We start from the raw sequence: 27,880 nt of genomic DNA on the forward strand, positions 1-27,880 counted from the left end.
CCTTGTCGGGGATAATTCCTACAAGACTGTGCCCGCCAATCTGAATGTCTCCTTAGCTTCCCGAACCATCTATTCAGGAGCCTTCCTGTTCGGCACCGCGCTCGGCCGTTCCCGGCTCCTGTCGACTTCTACAGCCTTTCATGTCAACCGTCCCGTGATCCCAAAATAACCGGAATACTACTCTGGAGTGTTCTGGTCAAAACAGACATTTACTGACGCATCACGTTGGCTCAGGCGCATAAAACACGAATAAGCGCGGCGTGTACAGCGCCCTAACTGTCGCGTTTGCACACATTGTGATAACGTTTAAGCTCGTAAACGTGTAAACCACACACAAACACAGTTGATTCCCAATAACGACTGTTGTCAAGTTCAAACCTGTAAAGGGCACGCACACAATCTACTCCTAATAAAAGACAAGTTTTACTTGACCATATCCTTTCGTTGCGTGCAATACGTCGAGGAGTGCCAGCGAAGCAAAGTACAGCTCCCCGCAACCCTAACTTGAACGCGGCGGAGCGGGAGGAGAGACACACTAGTGGGATTCAGCTGGAGAGCACATTTGAGAGCAAGACCATTGGGAGAGCATGTTTCGGGCTGTTCCACTCGCGGTGTAGGGATGTCCGTTGTTACTCAAACGTTTCGAAGGTGGGCGTTGCTTTCTGAAGATGCTGTTATTGACATTGCTATTGATTGTGTTGTTTATGCGAGATGCGCGCTAGGCGATATCGCTAACACCGGCGATATCCGAGGCGTAGCCGCGTTGGCAGCTAAGAACGATCCTGTACACCCGAATTGAATTTCGGTGATACTGTATGAACGTAAAAAACGACAAACGAGGATATACAGAAGTGCATCACAAAATGACTCAAATGAGAAATGACTCGAAAAATAATGCAGAAGGTAAGTCAGTCGTACTAGATACGAGGATTGATTTATGCATCTTAACATAGGGCACCGGAACGGTGATTGAAACACGACGTGTTGTGCCTTTTCATGTCGCTGCATTTCCTAGTGTGTTCGGGACCGTCACACAGACTTCGGCAGATAAACTCATGAATGGGATAAATCACTATATGCACAATCACAATCACCGAAGCAAAGAGTCTGACATGACTGCAATCATTTCGACAAGGCACCTGCTATTATCTTGAACAAGGCTGATGCAAGATGGAAGAGGGCAGTTATTACGGTTGCAGCAGAATGTACTGCAAGTCGAGTGCAATAGGGGTGGACGGGTATTTGGAAGGCCTTGAACAGACTGTGAAACTAAAGAAGATTGATAAGACACATACCGCCCACCCCTCTTGCACTCGACTTCCAGTACATTGTGCTGCTTGGGATCTTATCTCGCTGGTCGGAGCAGTGCAATCACACTGTGGCGCCACACGGCGGTACGAAGAAGTAACCGCAATAAACCGGACTACGAAATTGCGTGCTTCATGTAGTGATTTCGTGTGTGCGCCATCACAAGCTGCGGCGCTTTGCTCTTTGCTTGAAGTTGAAACAGCTCGCGCGCGTTCGCATTCAGAAAAGGTTTCGCGCGGCTATGTTTACTTTTTTGGCATGATCGATTCTTTTGTATCGTATCATGTATCCATGCCGATACGCATCTGTTGTACTGCGGGGACAGTTGGTTCTTCATTAGATCCACATTGGTATGTAGCCTCACGATTTTATAACGGCTTCCACCAGGCTTTCAAGAAAATTACATTTTTGTCCTGTCTCCAGAACACTATAGTCTGCATGTACACAAACTCCCCTGCATGTGACTTGTGGTATGTAGATCACTATTGAATGTTTGAAGCACAATATTTCCAGAGCCTGCGACAAAGCCGCGGTACAATGTCTCTGCAGTTTGCTGCATGAAACGTTGTCCTACATTGCACTCGTTTTGGTAGTTGCCGACCTCGGCGGCTACCAAAACGAGTGCAATGTAGGACAACGTTTCATGCAGCAAACTGCAGAGACATTGTACCGCGGCTTTGTCGCTAGCCTGTTCGCCTTCTCACCACGGGTTCGAACCGGCCGAGGACGCTAGAAACTTTTTGGCAGGGTACACATTGCTTAGACACACGAGGGACGTTAAATACGGAGTGGTGAGCTTTCATCGCACGTTAAATAATCAAGAGGTGAGCAAAATAACCGACCCTGTGGCGTCGCTTATGATCTCAGTTGTCTAACGACGTAAACCCCCAATTATTATTATTTTCGTCGTTCCTGTGCCGAGGACTGGAAGCCTGCCTTTATTGTAACTCCTTTGTCATAATTTACAACCAATAGAGTGTCGCTATTTGTGATAGCACAACCCCACTCCCCCCCAAAATGAAATAGTCCACTCCGGTATCATATCAGCGATGATACAGCGTCAGCCGCTCGGGCTGTGGGGTGGCAGGTGTGTTGTTATCGCTATCGTATGAGCGCATATTAGTAATGACCTGTGATCACGGTTTATAATATCGTCAACGTGTGACGGCAACCACCAATATCACTTGAAAAAGTGTTTTTTTCTGGCAGCGTGGTAGTCTGCAATAACCAGCGGCTCTCGGCTGAGTGAGTACAGTATCGCACAGCGCTGCAAATAGTCTTGCCGTGAGTACGAGACGACGGACGCCATAGCAGCCACCGCTGACTACGCGTGCGAGTGAAATGACCGCACACTATATAGATGATTGTGATCGTGAGTTTTCGTGAGTCAAAATACCGAGCTGTGCCGTCACCACATCCTTGCATAATTGAAAAGCTGGAATACAGCTTGACATACTTCTAGCGTGCCACCTACACGTGCTGAAAGAGCTTAGAGGGAACATGATTTGAGGGTGATACCTAGGTTCCTACCTCCAAAATGTCAACCACGTGATTCGGGTCTTCTCTTTATATAACCAATCCATAATAATGCGGCCCGTGAGTCAGCAGCAACAGTCACGACCCGGGAGGAGGACGAACTTTTCATTGCTACCAGCGCTTAATTAGCGCGTTCCAAATCAAATAAATGTATATTGTTGTCTATCCGCGTTTATTTCGTTTCAAGTGCCATCACTGATATGATACATTCGGGTTCTTAGCTGCCAGCGCATCCAGCCTCTGATATCGCCGATATTAGAGATATCACCTAGCGCGCATCTCGCATAAACAACACAGACAATCGCGATCTCGATAACAGCATCTTCAGACAGCAACGCCCGCCTTTGAAGCGTTTGACTAACAACGGACACCCCTACACAGCGAGTGGAACAGCCCGAAACGCGCTCTCCCAATAGTTCAGCTGAATCATACTAGGGTGCCTCTCCTCCCGCTCCGCCACTCGAAGCCGCGTTCAAGTTAAGGTTGCGGGGAGCTGTACGTACTCTGGAGGCTTATCTTTGTTGCCACTGTGTTCGAAATCAGACTGGTTCAACATGGCTTCAAACTGACGACAATATCCCAATATCTGGGTCGAGAAACAGTACAACACGCACAGAGACACATCATAACACACGAGTACGCCGCGCACATTTTCAACAAAAGATGACATCATCAATCTGTCAAGTCGCAGCTGTTCACAGGTCAAATGAAACCGGAGTACGGAGCACAAAGACGCAGGACGCAGGTGCGCAAGCGAGAAAGTAAGAAGAGCCGTTTTGAATCCTAGCCCCGCGATTCTGGCAAACCAACCGGAGCACGTTACAGGTGCCTGACCTATGGGAGTCTTGCTTTAGCCCTCCGCGCAGTGATACTTTGTTTCCGGCCGCGATTGCGGGTAGCTATGGGGTACTGACATATAGCGTCCCAGGACGACTTGTGACCGTGTGTGTGATTTTTCAGGTTTAGTTTTGTGTTCTTCCCTTTCCTTTTCTTTTTCTCTTCTTTTTGTTTTCTTCTTTTCCTTTCCTCCCCTTTCCCTTTTTTTGGAATAGCAAGCCGACCTGCGTCTGGCTGACCTTTCCTTTTCTTTTTTTTCTTAACAAACATATTTCCCCCCGCCAAGACGACTTCACACCGTAGATAAATCTGTCGTGCGCGTGTCCAACTTAGAATGAGCCTGTAAGTGCATTAGCGCTCTGAAGTACAGCTTTTTTTCCCGTTAACCTCGCACCGTCATTAAAATGGGCAGGTGGGGGAGTTGAAGTTCTATCTACCACGACGCACACGCTCTTGCTAGCAATTTCCGCGCTACGTGACTAGATTATCTTCGCCACTTCTTATCTTCGCCACTCTATCACGCTGCAAAGGGTTCTCGACTGGTACCCAAAGGTAGCCATGCTTTATGGCGCTTAAGAATGTGGGCATCATCGTACTAAAGCGCTCACCAAGACGTGAGGGATGTGCTAATCGTTGCTGTAGTACCTAGGAATACAGGACGCCAGGGAACGTAAAATAATATTGCATTATATCGAGTGCCAGCGACGAACAACAATGTTACCGAAGGGAGAGCACGTACACAGTCTTATAGAAGTACAGAACCGGAAGTTCACGTGGCCACGTGTATCAGGATAGGCCTGAGAAATAAAGAGATCACGGGAACCTAGAAAAATGATGATGGTACGAGTGGAACCTAGAAAGACGACAATGTGGGACCAGCAGTTTATGCGGAAAGCTAATGTACAAGGATAGCACGGCGAGTCGGAAGAACTAAAATCTAAATTTATTTGTTGATGTGTAGGCGATAAACAACAGGCACACAACCTACAATAGGCAAACAATAAATATCGGCCAAAGGTCAAATCGTCGGTTACCGTATTGCACAATGAATCACACGGTCCTAATAGACTGACTCCAAGGCACTGCTTTGAATAAATGTCACAAGCGCTGACAAAGTTTATTTATTGAGTTTGAATATATATAGAAAATGGAAGGTTTATTTGTGTTCTAGCTATTCTCATAGCTTCTTGGGTTCAGATTTCTGCCTGGTCAAAAATGCTTTGATTACTGGCCAAGTCCACAGAATACTATGAATTTGTTCGAACATCCATTCGTATAGGCACAGACACGTTTTGTGGATACACACAAAATTAAAACAGGTTCAATGTAGAAACGGTATGATGTCCGCAGGTGGAAGAGAGGAACCGTGTTGGGTGAAAGTTTCTAGTGAAGAGACGTAGCTTTATTCTTCATTATTTGTTTTAGCTTTATAAATTACATTGTCTGGGAGGCCCAATAGAAGGCTAGAGTGAGGACCTCAAATTGCAAGACACAGTTAACATAAATTCACATTCCTAGAAGTAATAATATTAATAATAGGGAGTAGATTGACACTTAAAGGTACTGTAAAGCAGTAGACAAGCATGATATGCCGGTGATGTGACTAGAGACTTTGTTGCTTCTAAATACCGTATGCGGAACCATACGACCGACAACGCGCTATAAATATTTTTAATTTGCCATGAAAGATGCGGCGTAGTGGAGCGGTGCGACGCCTGGTGTCAAACAACCCCCTGTACAGCGGGCAACACTGAAAATTGGTATTACACACTGTGACATCGGGACTTCGTTATTTTAGTAACCATATTATTAGTTTTCCTGTTTACCTACGCATTCTGAAACCCCTGTTAACAGTTTAACCTGTTAACCCCTGTTTTTGCGAAGTAACCCAGTGCTTGCCGCTGTTAGATGGGGGCTCTCCCTACTTCTCTGCTGCGCCTGCGCGCTCCTTTTGTTCGCGGCCTCTTTCGAACGAACAAACTCTCTGTGAACAAACAAGTCCCGACGCTGTCTGGCTTCTTGAACGTCTGACACATTTTTTTCAACGGCTCAGCATTTGATTTCAGTTCGCTTATCCGTTTATCCTCAGTTGTGGATCGTTGTGTGGATCGCAGGGGCGGATTTTATGGTGGATTGTGGTGGATTGTTATGTCGGGCCCAGTGTTATACGCATGCAATGTGGTTGCCGCCGTATGTGTCAGAAAGACGGATTCATTTCGAATACCTAGTACAGTGTTGCCCGTAATCTTTAATTGTAATTTTCTAATTAACTGCACCGTCGATTGGAATGGAACTTGCACAGTTTTTTTTTTGTCTGGTGGCTTGGACTATCGAATAGCCACCCTAAATGACATTTGATCGGTGCTGCTTTACAGTACCTTTAAGGTGAGTCCGCCCACATTTGTGTGGCTACATGCTGCACGTGCCGCAGGGTAGGACTGTGGATAATTTTGACCACCTGGGGAACTTTGAGAGATCGGTGAGAAACAGAAAAAAAAAAAAAAATCACAACCCCACCTCAGTAATGCAGAGGTAACACCAGTGCGCGCGAGGGAGGCGCTGTTCTCGTTCGGAGGAACCGTCCTTACCTTCAGCGTCGACAGCAATGCGAAAGAAATCGCATGGTGGGACCAGCGCGTTTACGATGATGACCCTCGGAACGACATCATTAGCACGGCGTGCTTTAAAAGCAATAAAACCCCTGTGCCGGGGAACAAGTCAAAAGACGACACAACACACAGGCACAGACTGACGAACAAGGATTTATTATCAGCACAGCGTCACATGCTCAAGTCAACTATCTAATGAAGGTCATTAGTTCGGTTGCACAATGTCGGCGTAGCCTGGTTCGGGAACTTTGCCCGTGGTGTGGTCGCGTATACTGACGGAAAGCATATCTCTTCTCAGAGAAGCTGCATTGGAGATAGCCCAACTTCTTCTGAGTATTGCCTGTTAGTATTGCCTGTTAGTGAGTATTGCCAGGGCGTTGCCCTGTTAGTTGGTGCTCACTAATACGTAGGGAACAGGCTGCAAGAAGTGTGCGCGCAAGAAGTGTACGTGGGTGTGTCACACTAGGAACGAAACAGCGCGAGTCCGTCGAGTTTGTGCCATAGTAAGCTAACTTATTTTGAGGATGATCCCCTTCGTTTTCTTTGATGCACTAAACGGGAGCTCTGACGCAATAACACGAGGGCAAAACACTATGACAAATTTAGTGTACTCTTTGGCACATTGCCAAACGCGTGCGAAATGCGATAGCATTACTAGAGCCCTGCACGGGCCGACTTTTCCGGGCCGGGCGCATCGAAAAATGGCGCGGACCGACCCGGGCCCGGACCTTCATATTTTTATGCGGCCCGGCCCGGCCCGGTGACCCAGTGACTAGAGCCCGGCCCGGCCTCTAAGCAAATAGAGCCCGTCACGGCCCGGCCCGGTGACCCGGCGAGTTGATCCCGGCCTAGTATTTCCAGCCGCGACGTACGCGTTTCTTTCGATTATCAAACAAATTTATAAGTAAATTTATAAGGAGAGAAGACAAACATACAAGTGATGACGGTTTAACACCGTAACCGCACGAGACCAAATTAAATCCAGAACGCACGCGGGCATGGGTGTTATCGTTACACTGTCAAGATTTTGCAGAGGTAGAGCATGCTGTCGACAAACTGCTTCTCCCAGTCCCTACCCCTCTCACCAAGCTTTGCCAAAGTGATTGTGAAATATGTGAGGAGAGAGGAGCAATGTAAAGTGGCTTTGAGAATGTTCTAGAGAGTCGAATCATATGCATAATGCAGTATCCTTTGCTTGTCTTTGCAAAATATGCACAGGAATGACGCAAGCGCGTGATGATATGAACTAATGCATCTCCATTGTGTGGAATTAGCTGCGTGGCCCGGCCGGGCCTGACTCTCGGGAACATATTTGTCGCCCAGGGCCCGGCCCGGCCCGCGGTGTTGGCGTAGTTTAACGGCCCGGGCTCGGCCCGGCCCGCAGCACACAGCCAATAACAAACTCGGCACGGCCCGCGGGCCGGGTCGGGCACGGGCCGGGTCGGGGGCCCGTGCCCGTGCAGGGCTCTAAGCATTACTGAAGACGAATGGTGGTCCCTGCGCTGTGACGGTACATGATTTGCATGGGCGTCAACGGCAAACCCTAACCACTGACCATAAGTTGCCGTGGGCCTCGTGCAGAAACACGCGTTTCGCCTGCATACGCGTTCACTTCTTGTTAAAGTCACTGTACAGTACTCATTGGTGCGAATTTCTCATGGTGGCACGCTTTGTCTCGCGCCGGTTCATGGCATTATGAGCCCCGCACACCACAAGTGTTCCTCATTTCCGGACGCCGCGCTTGCAGCTCGCGTAACAATGGCGGCACCATAGAGATCTTATGGAGAGAGGCTAGAAGAAAAGCGTGTAGAGAGAGCAATGGGGGGGGGGGGGGGGCAGACCAAAGGGCTTGTACGGAGGGGATACCTCCTCCCAGCGTCGAAGTCTGCGAGGCGCCATGATCGGTCCGGTGAATTCAACCAGGGCCTTTCCACGTGAACGCCAGTCCACTTCGGCACACTGGTATCCAATCCAATCCAAGACGTACTTTCTTCCGCTGGGTTCTGTCTGCCATGCCGTGCGCGAGATGTGTTGGCTGTTGTCATCGTGTGTGCTTGGATTGCTTCCTATTCCGCAAGGCACGCGTATCCAAACCGTGGGCTGCGACATGCGAGAACGGGTCAAGGAGCTTGTAGGAGGTATAGTTCGCGACATGTTAGGCCTACTTTATCAATCATGGCGGCTCTCTAGTTAAGATGCCCCTCTTCGCTAGCTTGATTTCTAGTTATTACGAAAATTTTATGGGCCGCACGTCTGGTACATCTGCGAACTATATATCCTTGCGCGAATGCTCTGCAGCACACCGCCTACGCTGTAACTCCGGGGCGTGCGTGTTGTCAGACGACGTGGACGACATCCCGTGCGACGTGCTGTGCAGACACTGAGCAACTAGCGGCATGGCCGAATGGGTAAAAGCGGCCACTCGTTGGTGGTAGCCAGGGTCGCGCGGAAGACTAGGAGATGGTGGGCTCGCATCCTACCACGGCTGTGGTATCTAAAGCTTTCACTGGGTTTTCCGGCAGACTTTTTTGGCAGAAAAGCTTTCCTGACATATGTCGGCACAGTTCCCCTTTAACGTCGGCACAGGACGCACAACAACACTGCTGTTCTCTCTCAATTTGTGCACGTCTGTACGCCGCACATATAAGCCACAGTTGCTTCGTGGTGCTAACACGGAATCATAAAGAAGCACACATTAGGGTGTTTTAGCACATGGGAAGTCTTCTACGAAGACTGTACGGTAAAGCAATCAATCAAAACAAAGATCAGCAACGTGATGTTTGCCACTTAAACAGGAATCAGGTGCTTGGCTTACCATGTTTTCATAACTGTTATCGTAAGGACCTTTCAATCTGCTACACCTCCCTACTGAACCGACGCCTCGCCAAAGGGACAAACGATGCGGAGGGTGTGCACCGGGAGGGTGAGGGGGTCCCTCTCTATCTCCAAGTAGTGTGACGCGACGCGGCTGCATGAAGGACCCAAAAGTGCGTTGCAGAAATGCTATCGCATTTAATAACCATCCCGTGCGCGTTAAAGGTCAGCTATGCCGATATCCCAAATAGTCGAAACGGTTGTGATATTCTGAAAGCCCACATCCAGCTCTCCCCAAAATGCACCTTCATTCTTCCAGTTCGGTACAGTGCCATGTAAAAAAAAAAAAAAAAAAGATATTTCATTCCGAAACACACATGGGCGCAGCCATTTTTATGACCATGATGCACCCGAACGGGCATTGTGACGTGTACGCGCCTTCGTACGTCAGTGGATTCCAGTTACGGCTTTTCGTGGCTTCACCTATCTGTGCTTGAAGATTGCGGACAGCCGGGCTCCACTGGTTCCGCGATAAGTAAACAGTGCAGCATCTGCGAACTCATTCGTGAATCAACCTCTGTGCGATGCTGTGACTGGAATTCGTCGTTTGTGTTTTGTGAGCACGTACAATTTGTATCAAGTCGCGTCTGCGTTAGCCCCTTTACAGCACTGGCCCATTGTAGCAACTGACGTTTCGACAGCCGTTTTAGCAAGAAAATGGCGACAGCATTTTATTTTTGCAGGAAAAAATCGTGCTATGTATTTGAGAAACCGCATACTGCTATGGGACAAGTTCTACGTACGATTTATCAATGTGCAGCACCGTCGATGATGGTATGGAACGACGATCGACGTAAAACGAAATACAAATCACATTTTAAACTTTTTGTGGGATTCTGTGCATTTTCCACAAGCTTTCTTTGAATCACACACTCCCATGTCACGCTGCGTTGTGTGGCACGCTATAAACTACTGCATTTCATGTCTAACATCTGGATATTGTTTGTAATGAGCACAGTAGCACAAAAACATGCACACGAAAGCTCCAGAAGCCATGTGGTTGCACACTATGCAGACGCAAAAGAAGTACCAGAGCACATATTGCCACTTAGAAATGGTGTTTTTAGAAATGAGGGGGCCTGAAGAGTTAGAGCATAGCAACGTGGGCATAGCATAGATCCTAGAAATCAAATTAGTGGGTGCACCTTATCCTTCTGTAGAGTGCTGTTTCAATTCACAGCTCAGCCCATGGGGTGTAAAAGTGTTAGAAGCAATTTATGTGACTGTCGTCATGGGTGACATCACTGGTCAGCCTCTGAATTAATTCCATACTCAGGAATTATTGCACAAATCACTTCGTATTTAATATTTATCATGTAGGACATGACAAGCAATTTGTAAGATGCAGCCATGTCTGCAGCATTCTCGACAGCCTCTTACCTTTACAGTTAGTCTTACAGGTGCCGTGTAACTTGATTTTTGAATTTATAAAAGTTATAAAAAAATAAGTATATAATTAGTAATACAAAATTTATATAAAATAATTATAAGTTATAAAAAAGAATTTATTAAAATAAATAAAAAGGCTTAATGGAAGCAGTGTGTTAGCATACCCATTGCACACAGAGCACGATTATATATGCTTGGACGTCTATTATCTATCTAATCTTCTGAACCATGTGTGTGGCTGCATACGAAATTATTTTTTATGCACATGCTCTACCTTCCTAATCCTACATGTGCACACGAATAACAGTGAATATATGTGAAGTGGCAAAAAGCAATGCTAGACTCTACCATCATTGTGCCCCTTTAACTTTTCCATATTTATGTCTGGTGAACAGGGAATATCTCACTAGAAAAGACGACATCTGTGCATTGTTTGGCAAGCAAATAATTATATTTATTTACATTTTCCATCAATCAACAATGTTGTGACCTGGTGCAAATATTAATGTCAACAAGGAAAGTACTTGCAAATTATTCCTATGTACTCAAATGCAGATATGACAATTCTCATTTTGTACCTCAGCACAGTACAGTTTCAAAATTAACAAACTGCACAGCACCAGCAATCTTAAAGTATATCAAGATTGAAATCACATAAAGCTCCAATAATAGGCTGGGCAATCAAAGCTCCAAAAGACAAAGTAGTTCAAGAAAAATCTGAATAATCGGTTGCCATTGTGATATGTACTACTATGCACAGTTCATGAATGGAACATGTTACTTAATTGCATTGCCTCCATGTGAGCACTAGAACAGGCAGCTTTCCAGGTCGCTCTTTTAGTGTTTTTCTATGTTTTTTGTTTTCGATAACAAACATGGCCATAGTGAAACACAAGCTGCCAACGACAGGATGAAACATCTACAATGCGACTGCTAGCTCTCGACTGATATATTTATTAGCAGACTCTTGAATATACACATATATGCTGCTGAGCAAATGGCAATTTAACCAACAGAATAACAGACAAGAAAAAAGGGTTATATATCTTCCCCCTCTCATTCTATTTCACAGGCAGTCCTAGTATCATTCTGAGTGCTCCCGTGTGTCCCCTGTGAGATAACGTATCTCGGACAGAAGCAAATCCGACAGCGGACTGCTTCCACATGCAACTGTCTTGGATTTCTCCAACCACTTGTTGTTTAAACGCTGCCTTGAGCTCTGTGTTCTAGAAATTTAGGCAGCATCTAGAGCCCCTGCAATGTGTTGCCATGTTTCTCGAGGGCATCAAAAGTCTGTGTTTATCACTGCCTGTGTTTCACTATGGCTCCCAGATACAAACTACCCCATTTCAACACAGTAGGAAACACAGATTTGTAAATAGCATATCTGTTGATTACACTGTACATACCCGCCCATATAAAGGATCATAGTGGATACTACATATTGTGCGATAATGTCAGGAACACAAAAAAGCTAGATTTGAAACCATTCTTACGTCGTCGTCGTAGTAGTAGTATTTGTGTGAAGCTACGCAATTCCTGTCCTGCAAATAATGTAAACCATGTGTTTCATCTGCCAGCGTGATGATCCCCTGAAAAGCAATTCTCACTTGGCTGGAACTACCGGTTCTGAAACCTATCCTTGACATGGTGCAGCCATCAGGGAGGAAAACCAAGGGCTGCAGTGGAAAAGACAAACCGACACGGGCTATGTTCTCACTGTGTATCAGCTGCTCTGGCTACTAAGCAGAACATGTTGAACATATAACATGGCTTGACACGATACACCGGCGAAAGCTAAGAAATAAAATTAGTAGTTAAATGTTCAATACATAAACACTTGCCATAACATGACAGTCTCCTTCCTGCATTCATGTGCTACTATTCATCCCACTTAAAGAGTGTAGTGAATTTTTTAATAGCACTACACGCTCGCTTGACAGAACTTCAACAAGATTACATAGCACACGATAAAAGTAGAGTGAACATAATGCTCATAACATAATGAACATAATGGTTGCTCACCACTGCAGAAAAAAAAAAAGATTTAATGACAAGAAATTGATAGTCTTGTTTACGTTATAATTATTGTGCACAACAGAGAGAAGACTTTCGCACAGAAGGCTGTACTCCTTGAGGTCTAACATCAGGTTATAAAATTCCAGAATATATAAGACATATTGTAAGGTAGAGAACAAGTAGAGCGAAGGTTGGTACAAATGTACATATGAAAATACAAACATAGTATAATAAAATAAAAGAGGGTATGACGCCATCAGTTTCGAACAGGCAAGGGATGAGTTGTGTAGCATAATACATGAATGACCACGGCGGCCAGATAAGTATTTGGCACAAAAGGCATTCACGGGCAACACATTCAGGGGAACAGTGCTACAGTGTCTTGTGAACTCATCCATTGCCGGCTTGAAACTGATGGAGTTGTACCCCCTTTTTATTTTATTATATATGGTTGTATATTTATTTTTATGTCTGTACCAACCCTCACTTCTTACAACATGTTTTATATATTCTGGGATTTTGTAACTTCATGTTAGACATTAACAAGAGCAGCCTTGTGCACGAAAGTCTCGTCTCATTAAAATTTAGATGCTCTCAACAGTTTTCTTTCTGTTGTGAATCTCTATCGCAGCATACCTGCACATTGCTGTTCTACGTAGTGTGACTTTGCAGTAAGATTATGTACTCTGGATAAAAGGACTACACAGCAATGCTCAGGTATTTTTGCCTATCCGACAGCATGTATGCAGTATGCACAGAGTATTTGTGCACTGGACCCACTAAAAATGTAATGAATGTGGCACTGCCCACAGTAATGCACCAAGCTCAACACAAGTATTGTAGAATCCAGATATTTTAGCTTGCATGTGAATCCAGTAACCACATCCAGTGTGAAGTTGTGACAAATAAATAGTTCCCATTTTTCTTAGCTCTCAGAACAAAGACAGTGAACACAGGAACCAATGTCCAGACAGCAAAAGTGCTTGAACTGGGAGATAGCAGCTAATCGGAATGGCGCCCTTTGTTTTCCGCCCTGAAAGCACAGGTTGTAACGTTGAGGGCAGATTTAAGAATGGTGTCAAGATGTCTGCATGAGAGCGCACATGAAAAGTGGAACATAGGTTAATACTCAAATTATAACACCACATTGTCACACCTGTTGGTGGCAGGTAGACTGCAACTAACGTGTCAGCAATTTCTTCATGCACCAGATGCAAGCCAGATCCTGCTTCATTTCCGCCTTCAGCATGCACTAGAATCACTAAAGTAAATTCAGAAGGTAGATTATCAATACTATTCTGTGTTTTTAATCGTGGTTATATCGGAGTAAGCGCAGTAGGACAGCTGTACAATCGATTCATGAAGCTTGTTATTTTTATATCTGAACCTCGACTTACCTTTTTGCTCTGGTTTTTTGCCTTGATCCTCCGTGCCACGTTCAAAATTTGTGTATCGGGCACCTCAAATTTTCATCAGACGATTTCGTGCCGAGATTCCAAATTGCCCCTGGAGTCACGCGTAACCTATGATAACATTCGTGGACGAAATCCTTGGAGTGGAGCTTAGCAGGCACCTATGTCGCTGTCAGCCAAGAGCTTCGCACTGCTTGGTCTTTTGGCAGCGTATAATAGGTAACACTTGAATGCTCCGATGAATTGTTCTAACAGCGTAGCACCGTTGCATTTTCGACAACTTCGCCGTGGCATATCAAGTATCATATCGCGTATCATATTGCTCCAGCCCATAAAAGGCAAGGTCAGAACAAGGAAGTGCACTTTCCAAACGACGCCGTGCCAAAAAATATTCAATATTCACATGCTTCGTTTCCGGCTTAGCAATAACATAACAGCTGTTCGCTTATGTACGATGCACAGAGGACGAAACGAAAGAAGCCAAGCGGCCAAGCCAAGAGTTCATGCCAAGCCAAAGAGAGATAAACCGAGAGCAGTGACGTCGGTGCGCCAGTGCGCAGGGTTTGCCGATGGTCTGACGGGCGGGCGTGGGAATTTAAAAAAATGTTTTCTAAAGGACTACGAACAGTTGCACCAAGATATTTCGCACACATATTCAGTGTTCGCTTATGAACGCACAGCGCGAGTATCGCTCGGTTCTGCGGCACTTCAAAATCGGCATATCTGACCTTTAAAGAACCCCAGGCGGTCGAAATTTTCCGCAGTCACACCGTACGGCACGTGCAGCATGTAGCCACAGCAGTGTGGGAAGACCCACCTGACGTGTAAATCTACTGCCCCCCCCCCCGAATAACCATCTAGATTACTGCCCGGACGTCGATTGATGTGCCGGCTCCGGCCCGTACCAGAACCAACGAAGACTAACAGGCCTGGCCCGCGGCATCATGACACTTCGCTAGCGGAACCCGGCTGAACTGATTTGTGATGTGATCCATCCAATCGATACATATGTTGCGCGTTTCGACAGGAAAACGAAGGAAGGACACCAGAGGCTCAGATCTTCAACTGGTCCTTAGAGTGCCTCAATACTAGCTACCTCTGCATACATACAGTCCCTAAATAGGGAGCAGAGTAGCAACACTGAGCCACGCAGGCGAGCGAGCTCTCCATCTTGGGTCCGGCGCGGCTGCATCGCCTACCAATGGGACGCCAATCTCCATCTTCTCTGCCGGAGAACAGCGCGTTCTTGAAAGGAGAAACCACGTGACACGATCGGCCCAATCGCGGACACCGAACGGCGGCTCCGGCACGGAAAAGGAATGCGATACTCTGTACGCCTATTTAGTGACTCTATGCATACACAGAGGGAGGCTAGTATTCACCCTACCCTATACCCTACCTGTCGTTATCCCCATAACGTGCGTGAAATGCATCACTTCACCCGCGATTCGCCACGAGCTCTTGCGCGATCCTACCAAAATGGCTTTGGAGCGCGCGAACCTTAAAATATAATGTTATAACTCTTGCTATGTCAGAGTTCAATAACGGGGCCCAGAGTTACGTACTTTGCATTCAAAATGGATGTTGAGAATAAATCAAATGATGTGAAAGTGAACAGTCGACAAAATCCCGTGCCCAACTGACGCCAGATAATCCCCCATTTGTGAAAAGATTTGGCGCTGCCGTGCGGCCAACCCGCTAAATAAAAGCACGAATATAGCGCGTGAGCATGTCGTCGGTAGCTCACTCGGTAACGTGCTGGCTTGCTGAGCTCAAGATCGCGGGTTCGATCCCGGCCGAGGGTGGTAGCAATGTGGGGGAGGTAAACATTGCTTCCAGCACCGTGTGTCGGAGATTTCCGGCGCACGTCAAAAAGAACCCCAGGAGGTCCAAATTATCCGCAGTCCTACCCTGCGGCACGTGCAACATGTCTCCACACTGCGCAGCAAACCTTACAAGTAACATCACAGTACCATTACCATTTTCTTCGTATCCACGGTGGACATGGAAGACTATATTGGTTCTAATATCAAGATCGTGGAGCCCCAGGAAGCAACATCACAAGCTCGAGGAACACCGCAAGCAGTTTTCTGTGCCCCAGCAGCAAGCAAATACTTGCGTGCTCCAGACCTGCCACTTTCAGGGCAAGCGAAGAAGCGCTTTCAGCGAGCTGCCAGATAACAATAATGTGCGACTTTTTTGAAGCACTTGCCTATTTGCGTGCCTGCCACCGAGGAGGAACTGCATAAACCGTATGTTGTCAATCAAATGTGAAGCAGTGACGAAGACAGTGCATGACGATTTTTACGGCTCTGCTAGGATATGCCATTCACTATACCGTTTACCAACTTTGGGGACAAGATATGCTGTTCGACCTTCTGCGGTTTTGCATGACTACAGTTGTGCCCGGCAGTGTTCAATCCCAGGAAAAAAGGGACGGGGCAGCTCCTACGAAAAAGTTCCGTGTCAGCCATTTCCATTTTGTCCATCACCATTTTGTCCATGTCCACAAACATCAGTCCATTTTGTCTGTTTCATTGTGATATCGTCTGAGGTGTGATAATATGCGCGTAGCGTCAGGAAATAAAAGTGAAAAAGCCCGGATTACCTTTGTGCTGCTGAATTAATGCAGCTGAGTAAGGTACAACAGAAATTCAATTGAATCCGTTGAAAAAGCTGTTTCGCGCGTAACACTTGTGTACCAGATGGTGGATCAAAAATGTGCAACAAACAGCTGAGGCCAAAGTTGACGACAGGTGTCGTGGGTCTAACTGAGCCTGATCCGCGCTCAAAAGCAAACGACCTGTGGGATCAGGATCCAGCGTGCAGGCTCCAAAACATGAAACTGAACGGGTCGGGCTCGGGTTTTCGTGCAAGTGCTGTCCGTTGCAGCGCCCTACTGGCCCTACTTCGATTGCTAGTTCTGCTTCACGCGCCTACCACTTTGCTTTGGCAAATTCCCGCTAAGACCCACAACCGTCTCGCGCATGCGTCATCATCGTTTCGCAAATGGAGCCCGGAGCCTGGACGGAGTTTAAACAATTGTGAGGCCCTGACCTGACCAGCGGACCAGGTCAGGCACGTGTTTTTTTTTTTAGATCTTCTTGTTAGGACCCTATTAAGGAGAGATGCTTCAAATCCTCTAATGAATAACTTTGCGGTAACTTGATTACGCTTGCAGCGGTTCTTGACTTGACACTTAACTCATCGTCAACGCTCAAAGGAAATCCGACGTACCATGACGTCGGCATAGAGCTCACATAAAACGCTGCTTGAGGATGACTTACGCTGTCATCATGGTAGGGCGAAAGGTACACACTTGAGATTTTGAAACATTTCAAAGAGAGCTCTGGGCATTTATATTCAAAGAGACGCGTACGAGGGATCGTCATGTTGGCTCTCCTTTGAAGTGGCGCGCCCTTCATCTAAAGCCGTTGCGAAAGCTTCGCTGGTAATTAAAAGAGAAAAAGCATTGAGGATGCCCACGTTCTTTCGACCTTTCAATATCCACAATTTTTCGTTCGCACTCTCGTCACTAATGTTGCTCGAGCACAGCTGCCATGGCAACGGCTGCTGCCTTTCGAGCAGCAAAAGCAGCGCAATGAATGCACATTACAGATTCAGCTCCGAACAACCCTCCTCCCTCTTTTTCTTTTTTTCAAAACGTGGGATAGTAATGAACTCGTTTCAGCAGCTGACACACGCGACCCGGAAAAGAATAAATAAATAAAAAAAGAGCAGTAACGAACAAAGAGGGTCCAACAGTTGGTAATGACAGCCATATTTCTGACATTGTAATTTCTTGGGCAAATTGATAGAAACGTTCCAAATATCGCTGCTTCTCTGTGTGCCCTCGGGGGAATCGTTTAAGGCTGATTGATCGGCTGAATCGAAATCATGACGCTGCGAGCGTTCGTGCTGTTGTAATACGGATAACCATAGCTGTACTACATGGCTGGGAAAGTAAGCGCACGTAAGTCTAGTGAAATAAAAGAAATACTTAAAGCGGTTTTAGATATAGCTACATATAGAACGACGAGAAAGCAGGCAAGGTGATGATACGGACGTCACCGTTTACTATCGTTGCGCTAATGATATTTTTATTGTAACGCTACAGAGGAAGAGGAGGAGGAAAAGGAACGAAAAGAAAACAAAGTTTGAGTTTGATTATAGAAAAAAAAACGCAAAACAAAGTTGTGTTAGGACATCTTGCTCTTGTCCGTTTTATAACGAGGGTGATAACGAGGGTGGTGGTGCAACGAGGGGTATACTCTGTGCTTATACATTCGCTCACACGGTGCCCCCCATACACATACTGCTACAAAATGGCGCCATAGTTCGTAGGCTTCTTGAAAAGCTGTACCGTTGTCTCTGGTGTCTTGATGCATCCTGTCAGATAAGCAAAAGTATAACGTTTCAAGGATACAGAACTGTACATTGACCAGCCTAATAGCTTATAGGCTTAATGTAGCTTCATCTTTCTGTCCCTTCTTTCCTCACTCTTTTTCCTGAAAAGAGAAAGGTTTCTATTCAGAACGATTCGCGGACCAAACTAGATCCCGAATCATAAGACCTTGTACGTCTCGTAGCAATCGCACACAAACAGGGTGAAACTTTCCGCCTATGTACTGATTTGCATTGCGTGAACCGGCAGACAATAAACTTTTCGTAACCACTGCCTCACAAAAACGATGCCACAAACGAGACCAGGTGGTGGTTTGTGTTCTCGTGCCTGGACAAGACGAAAGTATATTCCACTCCGTTCAACTGTTCCGCGCAACGCCCGACCGATGACTACAGCTCCCGTTTCGCTGGAAAAAACTCGAAAGATTGGCTCTAGAGGGTAACAGACTCATACTGATGGCGGATATTTTGTGTCGCTTATGTACCCTGTAAAGGTTTTTTTTTTCCCTTTGTTTATCGGCTAAAGCTGAGAGAGTAGCAGTGATGCCATTTTTTTGGGGACGGGTTACGCGGCCATGCGGACGCCCTCTGGGAAAGAGCATGTAACTATGCTGAACGAAAAATTACCTAAAATCCATTAGTTAAATTTTTAGTTGTTTTCGCGAAAATGCGATACAGCAGAATTGAATCCACCCTCGTTTTCAAAAATCCTGAAACGTGCACGTACTTTGAGATATAAATCGCCAAACTTTCGCACGCGAGTGAAGCGTAACCAGAACAAACGCACTTCTGGAACGGCATAGGGCTGTTGCATCCACCGAAATGGCGCTGTGACTGACAAAATTTTTCTGTCATACGTACGTCTCATCTGTTGGCGCACAAAGCGAAAAGATCGTACGTCACAGCTAGTAAGTAAGTTTTATATACGTGCAAGAGGAGTGGGCAGCTAAAAGGTTTTCTTCCGAATTCTGGAATGAGTTAACATACACATGTAAAACAAAACGAAATGAACAATAGCACCTCCAAGGAACTTACTGGTGAAAGCACTATTCGGTTGTGTTCTGTACAGGCAGTACTTGTTCACTGTTCATGTCGTGATTACTCTAGTCATGTCACCAACTCGGCTGACGGATGCCGGACGCCACACGGCCAAAAATCAACCATATGGCACCATACAGCCTGAATGGACCCCAATCTCCGTGTCTTTACTTATCTCTTACTTAGCACCACCGCGAGCTGGCTACAAGTTCCGTTAGAGCGCAAGATGGCCGCCTTGATGAGCGCTCACTGCACAGCCGTCGGGTCTCGAAGGAGGCAATCACGTGTTTGCAACCGTTACTTGCTCTTCCAAAAATTCGACTGCCTAGTGTTTTCTTTCCGTCCAGTGTTTTGTGAGTGACCCGCTCAGTTGTACGTTCGGTACGCTGCGCTGCAGCGCGCATACACGTTTGTGAAGTTACCTTCAATTAGAAAATATTATTTGAGTTTAACAAAAAGTACCCCTGAGATTTTTTTTGCTACTTCTTGCTAGGAAGAGGTGCATCGAATGACACCTTGACCACGCTTCTATCCCGACCTCCTCACACCGAATTTTTCGGTAAAAAATGTGCATTTTGTCGCATTTTTACAACTTCTCAATTTTTTACTGCGGCTTACATTGCACCGGCGGGGTTGGATTTTTTGGCGTTGAAAGTACAACACCAGAGTTATATGACAACAAATTTTGAAAAACAAATTCCAGAATGATATATTAAAAAAAAAACACGATAAACTTGCACAAACTTTGCAAATTTCATGCACTCTACAAGCATCGAGCCCGTCGAGTGCGATGGTGAAAATTCCTTACATACGGTAAAATGAACTCTCCCCTATCAACAAAGGCGCTTTTTAACATGCTCCGTGTTAACGTGGCCGTAACGTGGCTTACGTGGGCCGTAATGCTTGCTTAAAACGACATATGTTTTCGCCAAGTACTGCATCTTTGAGGGGCTCGCTGCACCCCATAAATTTCAATTTCGTTAGCAAACACCAATGTTCTGTTGCTTTCGGAGTCATAAGGAATCACTAAAAAAATTCAAATAAAAAAAACTGGATTCACATAAAATTCAAGGGGTGGTCGAGCGGCACCTCTGTATCATTGTCGTGGAATGGCCCAGTACATAATGTCGCCAAACCAGGGCTGGGCAAGATACTTCAAAAAAGTATATTCGATGCCGATACTCGACACCCTCGAAAATTGTGTTTCCGATACCGATACAAGATACAGACCCAAAATTGATTTTCAATACAGAAACTCGGTACTGTATCGTCGACTGTCTCTCGGGACCGCACTCCCTCAAGGAGTGCACTGCGCGGCGGCAACCAAGATGCTCCAACTGCGGAGGTCCGCATGCGGCTTCCCACTCACTGTGTCCGCGCAAGCGGTCACCGATACAACGGTTCCATATGGAGGTACTCCCCAGCATTGTGGGCCCGGGGGTCAGCAGTGCCGGCGATCCTCGTAATCGGCACGCCACAAACGTGGTGTCGCTCCCCCCCCCCCCCCCCCCCCCCAGCGTGCACCGCCTCCACATCGAGTTCAGCGGGCTCCAAAGCGCAAAAGAGTGTCCTTGAGAGAGGCAACGGTTAGCCTGGATGCCCAGCACCCCCTGACGTCTTCGCCTCCCTGGCGCCAGACCTATACGGATGTCGTCAAGAGGGCTGCTGTGGTTCCACAAATTGGTGCACAGACAAGCACACCGCTCCCTCCGCGCCTGAGGCAGTCTGAGCGACAAGTGAGCGGTGGCGCTCCGGCAGCTGTGCTGGTCCCCCTGATTCTGGCCGTCCTCAAGGCCATTTAGCGGCGTACCCGGACGCCGCTGGACTCCAGGAGGTCCAGACCTTGCTCGCTGCGGAAAAGTTTCTGACCGCGGGTCATGGATCATCTGTATAAGCGAGCTACTGTTCTCCAGTGGAATGCGCGCGGTCTGCGTACGAAGTTGCCAGACCTCAAGTTGTTTTTATTGAAGTACCGGACTCCAATTTTGGCCATCTGTGAAGCATACGTGAAGCCAGATTTCCGACTTAGTGGATATACCGTCTTTGGTCAGCAGGGGGTGTCATCTTGGAGGACAGTGCTATGTGTGCGACAAGACTTGGCTGGGACGCAAGTACACACGACGAGTCAGCTGCCTTTCGACTGTGTCCACTGCAAGATTCTTCTTGGGAAGTTTTCACTGGCTGTTCTCAGCGTGTACGTGCCGCCGTCAGTCCAGACCACAGCCCATGACCTAACACTAGCTCTGGCAGGGGTGGGTGATCCCTTCCTTGTTGTTGGAGATATTAACGTTCATCACCCCTTGTGGGGGAGTCGCAGACGAGACAGCAAGGGTTTCCACTGGTGCGATATCATTGAAGACCTGGATCTTTGTGTCTTAAATGACAGGTCTCCAACATTCCTCCTCCGGGACTACTCCACAGACGTATTAGACATTTCGCTTTGTTCGAGTGACGTTTTTCCGTACCTGACCTGGTCCACGGACCTGGACGGAAGAGGTAGTGACCACGTTCCTATATTTGTCTCCTACTCCAAGTACGCATCCGGGGCAGGCCGCAGAACCGTACGGCTAACAAATTGGAAGTCCTTTCGTGAACTGTGCAAAAAGGACGTGCGCGTGGGAATGACCGCAGGCGAATTTACCGGCCATATTGTGAACTCTCTGACGTCTTCCACCACGACTGCAAAGATCAGCGCGGGCCACGCAGGTACGGATCCGGAGGTAGAGCGTTTGCGTGCCATTCGGAGACGGGCAGAGCGGAAGGCTCGGCGATCCGGCCAACTTGCAGATGCACAAGTCGCGCGTCGTGCGAATGCATCGGTACAGAAAGTCTTGAAAGGTGTTGACAAAAAAAGATGGCGTCAGTTTTGCGCGTCTCTGACTCCGTTTTCAAGCCCTGCGAAGGTCTGGCGGATTGCGTGGTGTCTCCGCGAAGCTCCTCCCGCGAGGAACCCCCTCAGATCTCTGGTACTCTCAGTATCTAGGCGTGAGAAGGAAGTTGCCCACGACTTCTGCAAAATTCTGGCAGCAAGGTCCGAGGCAGCTAAATGTGCAGCCTTTCGGAGCCATGCATTGGAGCTGCAGTATACTATTAGTCGAGCCCCGTCAGTGTCTGACCCTGACATGGACGCAGACCTCACGTTTGCCGAGCTCAAGGCTGCGCTGGCACTCTCCCACAAGAAGTCGTCGCCGGGTCCTGACAAGGTCACCTATGTGGCGCTCCGCAATTTGGACGACGCATCCCTTTTGGCGCTCTTAGAGGTTTATAACACGTTATGGAGGGATGGGCAGGTCCCTGCCGCGTGAAAGGAGGCACGTGTAGTCCCCATCCAGAAATCGGGAAAACAACCCTCCGATCTGGCGTCTTTCCGACCTGTGAGCCTCACCAGCTGCTTAGGCAAGGTCCTTGAACGCATGATACTGCACCGGCTCGAGTGGTGGCTGGAGCGAAGACCTGTTTTTCCTCAGGAAATGGCGGGTTTCCGCAGGCACCGTAACTCCATGGATTCGGTGATCGATTTAGTCTCTTCGGTCGAAGAAGCGAAGGCGCGAAGGAAAATAGCGATGGCTGTCTTCCTGGACATCAAACGGGCGTACGATTCCGTAAGCCATCCCTGTGTTATTCATGGGTTGTTGCAGGCCCAGGTGCCTCATAGGGCATTGACGTGGCTCTACGACTTCCTCCGTCAACGGAAGATTTTCGTCACTACAGGCGAGGGGGACATGGAAAAGATCACTGTGCCACAGGGAGTTCCTCAGGGAAGTGTCCTTAGCCCCCTGTTATTCAACATTGTCTTGATGGGCCTCAAGGAGTGCCTTCCTCGGAGGGTGCATCTGTCCATCTGTGCTGATGATATTTGCGTCCTGACTGTTGGCAAGTCCCGCCCTGCAATTCAGCGTCGGCTCCAAAGCTCACTTGATGCCATACATGCCTACTTCCTGAACGCAGGGATGGACATCTCCACTGAGAAAAGTGCTACCCTTCCGTTTACCCGGAAAGAGATGCGCCGGTTCCAAGTACACATCGGGGGGTCCCCGTTAAGGCAGGTCAGGCACCACAGGTGCCTCGGTGTTGTGTTGGACCGCAACCTGTCGTGGGCAAGACACATTGACTATCTCTCTTCAAAGGCGCAACGTTGGGGAAATGTGATACGTCACTTTGCCGGCTTGCGCTGGGGATGTACTGAGCGGGACCTTCTTGCACTCCACAAAGCGCTTGTTTGTGGCTCAGTAGTCTACAGCCTTCCTGTGTTGCACGGACTACCACGGACGTCCAAACACAAGATCCGTTGCGTCTTGGCGCGCAGCTTGCGGACCTGTCTTGGCGTTCCGCGTTGCGCTGAGACGAGGATGGTGGTAGCCGAGGCCAGGGAACTCCCAATTGGCGTCCTCCGCAAGAGAGAAACTTTCCGCCACTACTTGCGATTGCGCGCTCACCATCGCCGTCACCCACTGGTACAGAAGCTTCGTAAGCGAAACCGCAGCAAAATCGCGCAGTGTGCGCAAGAACTAACGGACCATATACCTGCCTTCACTGTTGCCCCATCCGCGTCTTCAGTAGCGCCATGGACACTGCCGAAACCATCCATCTTGTCTCACATCCCGGGGATCAAGGGGCCGAAGAGCCAAACCCCTGCTCCAGTCCTCAAGCAGGCTACTCTGGAGTGGATGGACGCTACATACGGAAACCAAACCGCTGTATATACGGACGGTTCCTCCACTACAGGCGGCTCATCTGCGGCATTTGTAATCCCAGAGGAGTCAATTTCACGTGGGTTCCGCCTATCGCACCGCACCTCGGCCACCTCTCCGGAGTTGTATGCCATCCTGCTATTCCTAAGGTCTATTTTGGATCACCACCCCAGCCGCTGGGTGGTTTACACAGATTCGCGGGCAGCGCTGCAGTGCATAGACAACATGGGCATCCGTGGCTCCGGTGGTCGTGAACATCCTGACGACACTCAAGGTTTTAGAAGACAGGGGCCACCGGCTGACCCTCCAATGGGTCCCTAGCCACATTGGAATAAGAGGCAATGAGGTAGCGGATCGGGCAGCTGCTGCAGCTCACCATCGCCGCTCAGCAGTCTCCATCATACTTTCGAATGGAGATAGGCGCTCCCTCTTGTCCGCGTTGACGTCGCCCTGGGCCCATCAGGAATGGTGTCATGACATCACCCGGTGGTCGCTTCTGTATGCTGTTGACCCAACGTTTTCATTTGACATGCCAAGCGGTTTCCCTCGCCTCTTTACGTCTCTAGTGCGTCGTTTACGACTTAGCGTCGCATATTCACCCCTGCACTCCGGTATAGGCTGGGCCACAGCACCAGGGCGCTGTGTACAACTTGTGGTTTACCGGCAACAATCCGACACATTCTCGAAGACTGCAGCCAGTACGTACGCGAGCGACGGGCCTTTAAATCTCAACTTGAAATGCTGGATCAGAGGCCATTCAACATCTGCAAAGTTCTCGGCCCATGGAGTAACCCTGGACACCAGTGCCGTGCACTTGGCGCTCTTCTTTCCTTTCTGAGGGCCAGCGGCCTCCTTCACGAACTGTAGGGATTTCCTTCCCTCGTCATCCTTTCATGTGAACCTTTTTGGAATGGGGTAGGGTACTGCACTCAACGCAGGGAAACATCACACATCATCATCATCCATTCATCTATGTTGTTGTTGTTGTATCGTCGATACTTCGATACATAACTGAAATCCCGAATATAATACAGCTGGTGTTATGATTAGCGAAGTTTATATTACTGAAATCACAATATAATAAAGCTGGTGTTATGATTCGCGAAGTTTACATCAGGGTGATTTCATCTCAATTCAGGCAAGCACGTCCGTAGAGGCCCTTCGATTTTGCTACACATTTTTTGCGTGAAAGCCACATCTTTGTGATGAACATTGGCACAAATCTCGCACTTCAAATCGGAACGGATGCCGATAAAAAAATTGAAGCGCGCACGACGGTGCCTCATCGGAGCGCACGACGGAGCACTCGGGCCGAAGTTTGAGACAACCCTATGCGCCCTACGTACAAGTGACGGGGACGACATTTTTTCTACTCGTTCTCTACATACTGGACTGTAACTGTGTGGCATACGCTGATACCTACTACCGCCCTTTCGCGTGAGAAAAAATCGCAAAAACGCCGCAGAGCGCGTTTTTGCGTGAACTTTGTCGCCTTCCTGTCGGGGAAGTGGACATTAGACCAAAGTGATTTTTACACTGAAAGATAGCTCATTAAGTGCTCTTTCTAACGGTATGCTGTTAAAGATTGTGAATGATAAAGCTAAGGCGGTATGAGGAAGCAAACCGGGATCACCATCGAAAAATACGCCGATTTCACGGATCGATTTCTCGAAAACCCCACGTCTAATTTTCTCGAAAAAAATATCATGTATGCATCATTCTGTTGCCTTTCAAGCGGTATAAATTTTGTAGGGACTAGAAACATTTGACAACCATAGCGGAGCGAAAATGCGACACATGGTACGCAGTGACATCTCACAGGCGTACGCTAACGTCTGTATATCCACGTTACCATTTATTTCCTGCGTTCCTACATGCAAGCGAATAATCCCAAACTGTTTCTTGTACCGTCGGGCGTATTTCCATTTCCGCAGTCACGAGATATCACGTTAAGAGGACACAGGTTGACAGACAGGTATTTAGTATTTATTCTTTACATGCATGCATTTTACTCTCTGTTCCGCGTACAAAATGTATTTCACATGAGACGTACAAGGTGTCACTGGACATCACGAGGCTTGTGGCTCGTGAGTCTATGAATTCACGGGCACAAGAACCAGCGGGTCTGGACTACGGAAGGTTCGGATCCTGAAGCCAGGCCCAATCACTCAGGCGGATACATGTCGATGACGCTTCTTGTTAGCAGGACGTCTTCATTGTCGAACCCTCTATTCCATTTCTTATACCACACGTGGGAGGAACGAATGCCTGCGACGGGACGGACCGTCCCCCACTCCTCCTTTCTTGCTTCTCGGAACACCGTGATGTCGCTCGACGGAATTTCCAGCAGGTGCGTTGAGTGATTTTTCTCTTTGAGAACACGGACGAAATCAGCAGGTGTTCGAATAGCTGCAGCAACTGTACACCGCAGGTTGTGCAAGCTTGCCATATGTTTCAAAGAACCGCCAACACCATCGCAAGCATTTTTGCCGTGACCACTAGCAGAATACAACCATCTCACTAGCAGCCTGTTCTTCGTCATCTCGTACAGCTGATACCTATTCTTGGAGTGCGCAGCTGCACCGTCTGAGATATAGATGAGATGCGTGAACACAGGTAGAATTTCTTCCAGGGCCTCAACTATCCTGTCCAGGGCTAGAAGTGCGTGCGCCGTGTCACGGGACATGTCGTCGCTCACCGTTGCGAAGCTCGTTGTCGACACAGGTGTTGTTGCCACGCAAGTGAATAAAGAAATTTGATCTGTTTTCCAGTACCGTCCCTGGACCTCGCTTGATAGATTCACTGACCAGTTTTCGGCAAAATCAAAGTGCAACACGACATGACGTCGTTCGACAAGATGTTTTTCGTTCCAGATGGCGTTCCTCTGGACGTTGCGTATGTGTTCGTGCTTGATGTAAACAGCGGTGCATTTCCTGACTTCCTTAAGAAATTGTGGTGCTTTTAGCGTCTTCGTTATGAGGTCTCCATTTTCCCGGACTGCTAGATTAACGTCGTCGTCCCGATGCATCTTCAGTTTCTGCAGAGAAATCTTTTTGGCCCCTGCGCAACGTCTGCAGTCTTGGGGAAAGCAGGCATCTTGTGCGCAAAGACATCGTCTTTAGGTCCTCTCCCTTTAGCTGCGCGGATGAAGCACTGTTGATACCTGCGATGACCAAGTCGAAATTCGCACAGTACGAGCACACACACTGCTGTTGACGTGGGACTGTCTGCACCCACTTGGGCCGGAGTGTATAAAACTTCGTTATTCCCATCTTGATACACGGATGAGCGCTTTTAAACAGGTTAAAGGTTTCACGTATGGTGCGTGTCATAAACCTTTTCGTCACAGCCACTCTCTCGCCGTCTTCCAGTACGTGGATAACATCCTTCTTGTTGGGGCTTTGGACAGTACAATCCATCTCGTCTTGGAGATAGTATTTCAGCGCAGTAACTACGTAAGCCTCGCTGACAGGGTGTCCCGTGTACTTCTCGGGCATTGCCCACACTCCGTGCTTCGCCCTTAGAGCTCTTGATTTCTCTATGACGTATTTTGCGGCTTCTGGAATTAGTCTCAACGCTTCTTTCTTTGTCATGCTTTCATGAAGAAGTGTTAGGAGTTGACACCGCTGTTGATGCGAGGTGCACTTCTGGTACGCGCTCCTTATATTTTGTACATAGGTAGAGCAGCTCGAACAACTTGCATCGGACGTCGCAGGCTCATCCACATTAAATGCCTCACTGATTTTGCGGCTTATTGTCTTGC

This window comes from Ornithodoros turicata, chromosome 2, assembly GCF_037126465.1.
Source record: "Ornithodoros turicata isolate Travis chromosome 2, ASM3712646v1, whole genome shotgun sequence".
In the NCBI taxonomy this organism is placed as follows: domain Eukaryota; kingdom Metazoa; phylum Arthropoda; class Arachnida; order Ixodida; family Argasidae; genus Ornithodoros; species Ornithodoros turicata.